The 12,079-nt window shown below is 45.0% G+C and overlaps 1 protein-coding gene across 7 annotated transcripts in view; it reads right to left on the bottom strand.

Moving 5' to 3' along the window:
- LOC128345446 (dynamin-2-like) overlaps positions 1 to 12,079 on the bottom strand; it is a 283,195-nt gene that overhangs the window by 233,831 nt on the left and 37,285 nt on the right. For 4 of the 7 annotated variants that reach the window (XR_008316476.1, XM_053297381.1, XM_053297378.1 and 1 more), the window contains one exon: positions 2,340 to 2,683. The exons of the other annotated variants lie outside the window; for them this stretch is intronic. The gene's annotated coding sequence lies outside the window, so the exon portion shown is untranslated. Of the gene's footprint in view, positions 1 to 2,339; positions 2,684 to 12,079 lie in introns of those variants that run through there. 7 annotated transcript variants of the gene reach the window in all.

Raw genomic sequence — 12,079 nt, 5'->3', positions numbered from 1 at the left:
GGTATATTCTTAATTAACACCTCCCTCTCTGCACTCTAGTTGCCAGACTGGGAAAACACAAATCTTTTCTTATAAAAGCTAAGAGTGTTTTTGTCCAGGGGGCAGGAGGCGGTCCTAGTTGTTCATTTATGTCTTTCTACTCCATGGGCTTCCTTAATGGACTCTTGTTGGAGTCTTGTTGGGCTGCATGCTCTAAGGCACGTGCAGAGTTCCTTCCAATCATGCTGAAAGGTTAGTTTTAAACTTCATCTTCACTAAGAAGTTCAGCCTTCTAACCTAAAAGCATCATGATGAAAGTCAGGATGAAGGCAACTTGCTTGGTTTTTGAACATCTGTTTTTATACTTTTAATAATCGCCTGTGAACAGTCCCTTAGTTTTGATTTTTAATTCTTGTTTTATCAGAAAGCTGACTGTGCTGAGTTAAATACTGAGGCGCTTCACATGATCGGTGTGAAGCGCTGGAGCGGGTTCTGCGGGGAGAGCGGGCTTAGCCTGCTCTCCCCGCAGATGAGCAAGAGGCAGCCCTGGGTGGCCAGATCAGCCACCCAACGACTGCCAGCTCCGCCACGGAGCCAGCGGGGGCTCTGCGGGCCATGCAGCCCCCAGAAGTTCCAGGATGCCTCGCACAAGTGCAAGTGCTTGCAGCCTCCCAGCCGGGGGTCTAGTCATGTGTCGCCGCGTGCTGTGGGCAACACACGAGCAAAAAGATGAGGTTAACTGAGTGCTTGCTCCGTTAACCTCATCTAAGGGGAGGGGCAATTAGGCGGGCTAGCCGCCTTGGGAACCTGCGAGCCCGGTGGTTCCCACGACCCCTGGAAAGTGGGCTAAGATCCCTTAGCCCGCCTTTCAGTAATCGTGAGAATAGCTTCATTGTGCCTCTCCCACATTACTGCTCAGACCCAGGCTGAAGAGGCTCTGGGATATTTTAAAACATTTTTGAGGTCACCCCTTTCTTGAGCTAAAAAAAGGGAAAGTCTGTATTAACACACTAAACCCCTAATATTGGAGAGCCCAGTCATGTTTTTCAGGCATTCAGCCTGCCTGCTCAGCCCAAAAGGCTGATGATGACAGCGAAACCCATTTAAGCAAGGAAGTTGGGGGTGCCCAGCTGAGTTTTGACCAGGCCCCGCTTCTATCATGACAGGGACTGTGACACTGACTGTCTGAATCTTCTGTACATGTTATGTGTCTTCACCTAATATGCCATATCAGACCCCAGCCCACTAGACCAATGGGATTCCTAGCACGGCATGCTGCAAGCACAGCTCTCCTGAGAACCAGGGACAAGGTTAATAGGTAGAGGTACCTATCAAGCCACATGGCTCTGCTTGATGGCTGAACCAGCAGTCAATGTGGGGGTGGGTGGGGGACACTGTTCCCTCTAAGGTGTGCGCTCACACATTTTCTGATGGCCACTCAGTTCATTTTAGATCGCACTCAGGTTGAATCAGGAAGGCCCCACTCTGAATACAAGTGCGCACACGCTGCCTTGATACTGCCACCCAGAACAAAACCCATTCCATACACAGATGAGAAAAATTAGAGAGAACACTGGTGGGGGGACCCAAACAATAGCTGGGTCTAGGCAGGGGCTAATTGTGGCAATGTTTAGTATTCACAAGGCACTGAACTCTACCCACCAGATTAAGCCCTTGCCTCAGGAAGAGGGTTCTACTGAACACTGAAGTCCACCACAGGAGTCAACTACAACTGTAAGTAGGATACAGAAACCATCAGGGCCAGTGTTCTCTGTAACAGGGATTTCCAGGTATTGTTGACTACAACTTCCAGCATTCCCAGCTGCAGTGGTTTTTAGCTGGGAATTATGGGAGTTGTAGTCAACATCTGGGAATCCCTGTCATAGCATACATTGACCAGGACCTGTGCACTGGCTGGATCAGACCCTGGGCCCAAGGCAATGCCTCCACTAATTACCAAGTTTTGGAAGGGACTAAGAGTCCAGACCATGGGACAAGGTCATGTTGGGCTTGACTTCTGATCAGATCAGAATAGTACCCAAAGCTCCAATATAGGAATATATTATACAGAAATTAATGCCTTGGAACCAATATGAGAGAACCACCTTTGGATTCAGTTGTAAACAGTGTCCAAGATCTGATGCATGACACAAATTCTTGTCGAATGGCCCTTTTCCAGCGATCTAAAATACACAGAGATCCAAATGGCCGTTATATTTTTGCAGAGGGCTCCAGGATACCTTAATACTTATAGAGATCCTGCATGGGACAAATCTTGCCAACAAAAACATATCCAAAATATATCTAAAGCTCTATTAGCATTATGTTGGAAAAATTCAATTTGATACATGGAGGACAACTCATCCAACACAGAGATAGTACATTTATTTTTCTGCTAGACATATATAATGATCTCCAGCATTACTTGTGGGATGCCCTAACAGGTAAAAAGACTTGCTCAGACCATAATTGGGCATTGTGTCTATTTCAACCACGGGTGAATAACAAAAAGACATTTTAATGGAGATTGAACACCTCTTTATTAAACACGTTTGTCACAGCAAAGCTAGAAAAAAAAGATAAATGTATATTTTGACTTTAATCTAAAAAGTGGCACAACTAAACACTGTATGGGAAGCTTTTAAGGCCACACTAAGAGGTGAATGCATCGAACAAGCTGCACAGATGAATAAAATCAGAAATGCTGAAAGATAAGAGATATTGAAAGTTATTAGAAATTTAGAGCCCCAACATAAACAATATGGAAACAAGAAAATCTATAGTAAACTTCAGAAAGCTAGACATAAACTGGAACTCTTGGATACATATAAAATCCAGAAACAGCTAGTATACACCCAGCAGAACTATCATGAAAAAGGAGGCCTGGTGGTGGAGCATGTACCCAGATACTTCGTTTGCTGGTATTGTCTTTTCAAGGTGTATGAAGATATTTACCACACTTCAAGTGTACATGTGTGATAAAATGGTTGTATGTGCTGTTATATTCTTGTTTAACTTAAGTTATTTAACTCTTTGTTTTAAATTTGACTGAAGGTAATGCTCTGTCAAAAACAGGGCAACTAATTAAAGCATGGAGACTGCTGCTTTTCTCTGCTTACGACACTCTTGACAACTACCGTTGGTCCGTTTTCCCCCCACGCATGCGTGAATGATGATTCTGGTTTTTCCGCTCGAGACTAATAGAGGAGGATGGGCTTATTTATGGTATGGATTTGGGCTTGGGGGGGATTGCTGCTCCGCTGGGTGCTTTAATTTTAATTAATTGTGTTTGTGTTGTCTTACGGGTGTTTTGGCGGGCGGGGGGTATTGTGCTTAGTGCAAACGTCTGGGTTTTTTTGTGTTCAAGGCACCGTTTTTCTTTAATTCTTTCGGGCTGTTCCACAAAAGCCTTAGTTGAGAGGTGAGAGGATAGAGTTATTTTGGACACTCCCTCCTCCCGTCAGACTGAATTTGCTGCTGCTGGTTTGATTTGGGACATTCTCCTCAGTCTTATGGTATGGATTTGGGCTTGGGGGTGGGGGGGTGGGGTTTGCTGTTGTCTTACGGGTGTTTTGGCGGGCGGGGGGTGTAGTGCTTAATGCAAACTGTGTGTGTGTGTGTGTGTGTGTGTGTTCCTTGCAACCTACCCACCCGCCTCTGCCATCACTGCCCTCCCCGGTCCACGCTTCTTATTCATTTTAGCGGCAGGGCTGGTCCCGCCGCTGCCGCATCTGCCCTTGCCGGTTTCTGTTTGCTATTGTTTGTTTTTGCGGCAGGGCTGGTCCCGCTGCTGCCGTCTCTGCCTTCCCCTGGTCTCCGCTGCTTCTCCACTGCTCCTCATTCAGGCTGGTTCCGCTGCTGTCGCCTCTGCCCTTCCCGGTCCCCGCCTCTCTTTCTTTTGCGCCGAGAGTCAACATGGGCGCCATTATGTTTCTGCCACTGCGGTCGGGCCGGTCTCTTCTCCCCGCTCTCATCTCCCCGCCGCTGCAGTTTCTTATTCCCACCATTGCCGTCTCTGCCCTCCCGGTCCCCCCGCGGGCCCGTCTTTTTTCTCTTCTCTTTTCTCCCCGCGGTTCCCCCCCGCTGCCGCCTCAGCCCTCCCGGTTCCCCCGCTGCCGCCTCAGCCCTCCCGGTCCCCCTGCTGCCGCTTTTGCCCTCTCCGTAGGCAACATGGCCGCCCGTGTCTCGGCGGCCGTATCTTTCTCGGACGTTCTGGGCATGCGCGGAGCGCATGCCTAGAACGGCCGAGAAGGACACGGGCCGCAAAGACATGGGATCACGCTTTAGCTCTTTATTATAGAGGATGGGTTTGATGACTAACAGTGGAATGAAATACAATATGTAATAACAACTGACCTGCTCAAGCTTATGCCCATCAACAGACCAACGTAAGAGTTTGGGGCACTTAGCAGACCTCATGATCTGCGTTTTAGAATAATCTGCAGAGCATGATCTTTACAATAGGAAATGAGAGAGTTAAGCACTCTTCTCAGTCCAGTAGGAGTCTGAGATAGTACTACAGGATCATCTGCATACAAAAGCACTATTAGAGGCTAATATTGGGGAATGAAAGTCTGAATGAGTCAGAGAGGCAACCATAGAGTTTATATAAAAATTAAATAATAGTGGAGCCAGAATGCATCCTTACTTCATGCCTCTGATGGAATGTCTTTAGAGAGATAACCTGTCACATTGCACCTAACTTTCAAATAGGTGTTCTGATGCAATTTATGTTTGTTTGTTTATTTATTGTTAAATTTATATACCGCCTTTAATTAAAACAATCCCAAGGCAGTTTACAGTAAAATTTAAAAACAAGATTGTGAAAAAGAAACAATTAAAATATTAAACTAAAAATACAAAACAAATCTGATTAAAAATTTTAAAACACAAGCATAAAAGCAATACAAAGTACAAAGAACAGCAGCAGAGACAATCACATAATATATTTATTTTGTTTATATGTTAACAAAAGTAAGCGACAATCGATAGTGGATGCTTGAAGTTTAGACGACAACTTCTCCCTAGATACTGAACCAAATGCAGATTTGAGATGAACAAACACAGCATTAAGGGCCCCTTTTGGCTTTGAAATATATTTTGATATTAGATGCTGTAGAATCAAGGCCTGAGAAAGTGGTGAAAAACCAGGCCTAAAACCAGCCTGTTCTGGTGCTAGAATATTATCAGAGTCTATCCAATATACCAACCTTTCATATAAATGCCTAGCATAGATCTTACTTATTATGCTCAAAAGGCTTATTGGTCGATAATTGGTGGGAAGATCTCTTCTCTTTTTTGTACAATGATAGCAATACCCCAGCCCTTGGGATATATGCTGATCGATTGATAAAAGTAAAATGTGATGCCACAACAAGCCAACTGGATCAAACAAAAGCTAAGAGCACTTGAATTGTTTTTCTAATGCAAAGATGGTGTCTAATAGTACAGCTCACATCTCTGGAGTTACATGCAATTTAATTAATGGAAGCTGAAACTAGTCTTTCTGGTTGAGATCAAACTCATATTTTGTGAGTAAATGTGCTTGGGTAGAGCATATTATAATAGTCTAGCTTCAGGATTGCATATGCATAAGTAATGGTTGCAGATGTGAATCTGTCAAAAAAAAAAAAGGGACATGTTCTCACTAGATCAGTGATCTTCACTATTTTTAGACTGGGGGCTCGTTCAGTGGTGGCGAGAGAGACAGAGGGCAGTGGCTGCAACCACAGTGGAGGGCGGGGGAGAGGGAGACACACACAGAGCATGCCCAGCAACAGGAGGAGGAGGGGAGTGAGTGAGTGAGAGCCTGCACAAGTGCTGAGGCTGCAGCAGTGGGGCCAGAGAGAGAGAGAGCGAGCACACAGGAGGAGGAAGAGGGGAGTGAGAGAGAGAGCTTGTAAGAGTGCTAGGGCCCTGGCAGCAGTGGTGGGGCAAGAGACAGTTAGCATGTGCAGCGACCAGGGGAGGGAGAGAGTGCGCGCAGAGGCAGATGGAGGAGAGAGAAAAAGAGAGAGAGGCAGGTGGCAGGGAGAGAGCGCGTACAGGAGGGGAGCACGAGTGCGTGTGAGAGTGGTGGCCAAGGGGACTAGAAGCAAGAGGAGAGAGGTGCCTCAGGGGCAGTCACTGGGGTCTGTCTGGGCAGCCAGTGGCCCGCAGGCTGTGCAATGAAGAACACTGCACTAGAACGTGAAAAATCTGGCATGGAAATACAGCCTGTGCTTCCACATGCAGCTGCTGATCCAGGAGCACTTTGCAGAAGCTTAGGCACTTGCCACCAGGCCCGGGTGGACTGCTTTCTAAAACGTCATTATTTCTATATGGTGTAGCCAGAGCTAAGATGCAAGGCAGCCAAAAATGCATAAAGTGCCCTCAGTTTCCCTTACTTTGGGCTAACAGCCCTTTATGGTTAGCATAGTCAGTTACTATAGATTAAAAGGTCTTAGGTCAGTTTGATTTCGTTATCCATGAGTTTGATGCTGAGGTGTGATATTTGCAAGTCTTGTAGTGTTTAGTGAACCCAGCCTTTTTCCAGATTTGAAAGACTTGCAGGTGGGAAAGAGCATTGGCCAAAAATGGTGGCTATTGGGGAAGGAGGGGGAGCATTTTGATATCTCCATTTATGCCAGATTTGTAAGGTGATGCGTTGATAAAGATTGTCTAATGTAGATAATGGTCTACTACCCTTCAAGTCTTGCCACAGAACGTCTTCCACGTTGTGTGGAAAACAGTTCTGATTCTCAGTGTTTGCCCAGGGTTGTGAGTTATGTGATGAGAGAAGTTTAGGTACTTGTGCTAGAAGAGCTGACTCATAATATAGATGCAAGTCAGGCATTTTCAATCCACCACTATTAGCTTGCTTTCACAAGACAGCTCTCTAGACTCTGGGTTTTTTATTACACCATAGGAAGCTGTCAAGTTATTGCTTCCAGACTTTTAACTGAGAACAAGGGATAGGACAAAGGAGAGTTTGAAAAAGGAAGCAAATTTTTGGTCAAATCACTATTTTCACTAGTGGAGCTCTTTGAAGTAAAGACAAATTCAATGTATTCCATTTGAGTAGATCATGTTTAATTTATTGGAATAAAGGTTAATGATTAATCTCAATGGGAGAGGAATCCTCTGTCGGTATCCAAATGCTTAGAGATCTCAATTTTTTTAGTGGCTTGCTGAGTTTGGTTTAAAAAAGGTAATGTCATCAGCAAATAGACTAATGACATGTGTCATACTTCCAACTGTGATTCCTTCCATGGTTGAAGATCATATTACATTGGCGAAGGGTTTGATAGACAGCGTGAATAGTTTTGGAGACAGAGGGCACCCTTGCCTTGTGCCCTTGTATATATTAAAACTTGTTGATGTAAGTCCATTTATTAAGAGATTAGCTGTTGGTGAATTATAAAGCAAATGAATTACTGTTCTAAATTTAGGTCCAAATGTTTTATTTTTCATGTAAATAGATTAGAACCTGGATATCTCCACTATCAAATACTTTCTCTGCATCCAGTGCTAAGATGGCTAAAGGTGTGGTGTTGTTTTTTCTGTCCAGTGAATGCTATCCAAAGTCCTGTGAGTACTGTCCATTAAATTCCTACTTGGGACAAACTCTGACTGGTCTGAATCAGTGTATTTGCCAATGAAATTATTGAGTCGCTTGGATAATATTGCTGTGAACACTTTAGCAGGTTGATTGAGTAGGGATATGGGCCTATAAAAACTTGGATTGGTAGTATTTAGGAATCACTGTTATGTTGGCTTCTTTCCAGATTGAGGAATGTCACCCTTTCCCAGGGTATTGTTATATAGCAGAGCTAATGGTTTAAGAAGAAGGGGTTTAAATTTTCTATTAAAAATCTGGTGGAAGACAATTGGGTCCTGTGGATTTGCCAAGTTTAAGAGTTATTATAATAATATCTATTTCTTTTTCTGAAACAGGAGCTTCCGTCAGTTCTGTATGGTTTGGTAGAAATGAGCACTGTAGGTGAGTATTTATAAACTCAGTAATTGCTTCTGACTGAGGTTTCTCTGAGGAGTATCCTCTATAATAAAGAGCTAAAGCGTGATCCCGTGTCTTTGCGGCCCGTGTCCTTCTCGGCCGTTCTGGGCATGCGCTCCGCGCATGCCCAGAACGTCCGAGAAAGATACGGCCGCCGAGACACGGGCGGCCATGTTGCCTACGGAGAGGGCAAAAGCGGCAGCAGGGGGACCGGGAGGGCTGAGGCGGCAGCGGGGGAACCGGGAGGGCTGAGGCGGCAGCGGGGGGGAACCGCGGGGAGAAAAGAGAAGAGAAAAAAGACGGGCCCGCAGGGGGACCGGGAGGGCAGAGACGGCAATGGTGGGAATAAGAAACTGCAGCGGCGGGGAGATGAGAGTGGGGAGAAGAGACCGGCCCGACCGCAGTGGCAGAAACATAATGGCGCCCATGTTGACTCTCGGCGCAAAAGAAAGAGAGGCGGGGACCGGGAAGGGCAGAGGCGACAGCAGCGGAACCAGCCTGAATGAGGAGCAGTGGAGAAGCAGCGGAGACCAGGGGGAGGCAGAGACGGCAGCAGCGGGACCAGCCCTGCCGCAAAAACAAACAATAGCAAACAGAAACCGGCAAGGGCAGATGCGGCAGCGGCGGGACCAGCCCTGCCGCTAAAATGAATAAGAAGCGTGGACCGGGGAGGGCAGTGATGGCAGAGGCGGGTGGGTAGGTTGCAAGGAACACACACAGACACACACACACACACACAGTTTGCATTAAGCACTACACCCCCGCCCGCCAAAACACCCGTAAGACAACAGCAAACCCCACCCCCCCACCCCAAGCCCAAATCCATACCATAAGACTGAGGAGAATGTCCCAAATCAAACCAGCAGCAGCAAATTCAGTCTGACGGGAGGAGGGAGTGTCCAAAATAACTCTATCCTCTCACCTCTCAACTAAGGCTTTTGTGGAACAGCCCGAAAGAATTAAAGAAAAACGGTGCCTTGAACACAAAAAAACCCAGACGTTTGCACTAAGCACAATACCCCCCACCCGCCAAAACACCCGTAAGACAACACAAACACAATTAATTAAAATTAAAGCACCCAGCGGAGCAGCAATCCCCCCCAAGCCCAAATCCATACCATAAATAAGCCCATCCTCCTCTATTAGTCTCGAGCGGAAAAACCAGAATCATCATTCACGCATGCGTGGGGGGAAAATGGACCAACGGTAGTTGTCAAGAGTGTCGCAAGCAGAGAAAAGCAGCAGTCTCAGTGCTTTAATTAGTTGCCCTGTTTTTGACAGAGCATTACCTTCAGTCAAATTTAAAACAAAGAGTTAAATAACTTAAGTTAAATAAGAATATAACAGCACATACAACCATTTTATCACACATGTACACTGGAAGTGTGGTAAATATCTTCATACACCTTGAAAAGACAATACCAGCAAACGAAGTATCTGGGTACATGCTCCACCACCAGGCCATGGTCCATACTGCTTCCAGATGCACGGCTCAATTTGCCACAGAGCAGGCACGCTGCACCCAACGCAGGGCCAAGACAGACAATATGCACAATTATACATTTTAGATTCCACTGAGGCCACAGAAAAAAGAATGCAAAATAAATCCAACACAAAAATAAAACCTCAACTTATGCAAGCACTAAGTACACTTATGGCAGAAAACAATCCATTTGCAGAAGCCTGCAAAATGCTACACCAGGTAGAAAAAGAGTGTCAAGAGGATGCCAATGAGACAGGCGATGCTATTAAGGAAGTGTCCATGACAATAGTGCATGATCGAGAAAATGACCCAAGATGGTATAACGCACCAAAACATAATGAGGTTGCGTTTATTTTCCTCAATAACGATGGAGAACCAACACTGGAAAGAGATCTTCTAATACACTGCAAACCAAGTGCAGGCGATCCAGACCAGAAAAGAACACAAAGGATTAGTGTCCTAGATCCCAATCTAGAGCCAATGGTGTACCCATTGCTATTCCCCTATGGAGAACGAAGCTGGGGAATTGACATACCTTTACAACTCAGACCACAAGCCTTAATAGAGTTAACGAAACAGCAACGAGCACCAAGAGTGAGAGTCAGCCAGATGCAGTACTACGGCTACCACCTTTCCATCAGAGACAACTATAACGCCTTCTTAAATGCTGGACGCCTTACGCAACAATACATAGTAGATGCATATGTCAAAACAGAAGCCAACAGACTCAATTTTGTCCGGCAAAATCAGCCAAAATTGAGAGTGGAGAAATACTCAGGATTAATGGACCATTTAAATGATGAAGCCGATGCAGCAGGCCTGATTCCTGGAAAGACCTTTATTTTGCCATCCTCATTTGCAGGTAGCCCCAGAAACATGCTCCAAAACTATCAGGATGCAATGGCAATTGTCAGAAAGTATGGTAAACCAGATCTCTTTATTACCATGACATGCAACCCCAAATGGGAAGAAATTGTTGATAACCTGCAACATGGCCAATCTGTTGCTGCACGACCTGATTTAGTGGCAGGAGTCTTCCACCTAAAACTAAGATCACTAATTGATGACATCTGCAAAAAGCATATTTTTGGGCCACCCAAAGCCATTGTGTATGTCATAGAATTCCAAAAGAGAGGTTTACCGCATGCACACATACTGCTCATTCTAACAGAAAACTATAAACCAAAAACTGAAGCATCCACAGACAAAATAGTATCCGCAGAAATACCGAACATTGAGAAAACTCCTCGACTATATGCAATCATAACAAAGCATATGATCCATGGACCATGTGGAACACACAATCGGAATTCACCATGTATGTCAAATGAGAAATGCACAAAGGATTTCCCAAAATAATACCAGCAACAAACTATTGCAAATATAAACGGCTACCCCAAATACAGAAGACGAAACACTGGCCAAGGCAAAATGGAAAACAGCAGGACAATTGATAACAGCTGGGTTGTACCGTATAATCCATATCTAGCCCTGAAGTACAACTGCCACATCAACGTTGAAGTCTGCGCTTCAGTTAAGAGCGTAAAATACCTATTCAAATATGTATACAAGGGCCACGATTGCGCAAAAATAGTGATCCAGGAACAAGACACTTTGAACCACGATGAAATAAAAACCTTCATGGATTCAAGGTATGTCAGCGCACCAGAAGCAGCATGGCGTCTGAATGGGTTTGAAATGCATTATCAGTCCCATACAGTCCACAGGCTAGCAGTTCATCTCCCAAACGAACAGCCAGTAATTTTTAACCCCGATGACATTTGTGCTGCAGCTGATAGAGCTTCAAGTCGCGAAACTCATTTGACAGCTTGGTTCAAATTAAATCAACAAGAAGAGAAAGCAAGAAACATATTATACTCAGACATTCCTTTACATTATGTCTTTGACTCTGCAAATTGCACTTGGAAATTAAGACAACGTGGTGCAGACAAAGTGATCGGGTGAATGTATTCTGTAAATTTGCCATCGGACCCAGAGCGCTACTGCCTACGCCTCCTACTGCTGCATGTACCAGGTGCAACATCCTTCGAAAATCTCAGGAGCGTAAATGGAAATGTCTACCCCACTTTCCAAGAAGCTGCCAAAACAAGAGGGCTCATTAATGATGAGCAAGTGTGGGAGAGTACACTAGAAGATGCTGTCCAATACAGCATGCCCAAACAAATCAGAGAACTGTTTGCCTAAATCTGTGTCTTCGCATCCCTGCAAAATATGCATGAACTGTTTCAAAAATATGAACAATACCTCATTGAGGATTATGTCCATAAACATATTTGACACAATGAAGAGTGCACAATATGCCGTGACCTCCCCCTTCAAGAAATATCCAACATTCTGACACTCCATGGAAAAAAATGCACAGACTTTGGATTGATATACACCATGCAAAATACAGAACAGCTTACAGATGCCTACAACCAGGCCTATGAAAAACACACAGCTGAGGAAATGGCAAGAAGCTTCAACAACGAGCAAAAAGCAGCCATGGAGCAAATATTAACAGCAAGCCAGAATGATGAGCTTTGCCACCGCTGTTTTTTCTTGGACGGGCCAGGAGGCAGTGGAAAAACTTACTTATACAAGACCTTACTCAGCAAAGT

The sequence above is a fragment of the Hemicordylus capensis genome, chromosome 2 (assembly GCF_027244095.1).
Source record: "Hemicordylus capensis ecotype Gifberg chromosome 2, rHemCap1.1.pri, whole genome shotgun sequence".
Lineage (NCBI taxonomy): Eukaryota > Metazoa > Chordata > Lepidosauria > Squamata > Cordylidae > Hemicordylus > Hemicordylus capensis.
Note: the sequence above shows the minus strand (reverse complement) of the source record. Positions and strands in the feature narration are given on the sequence as shown.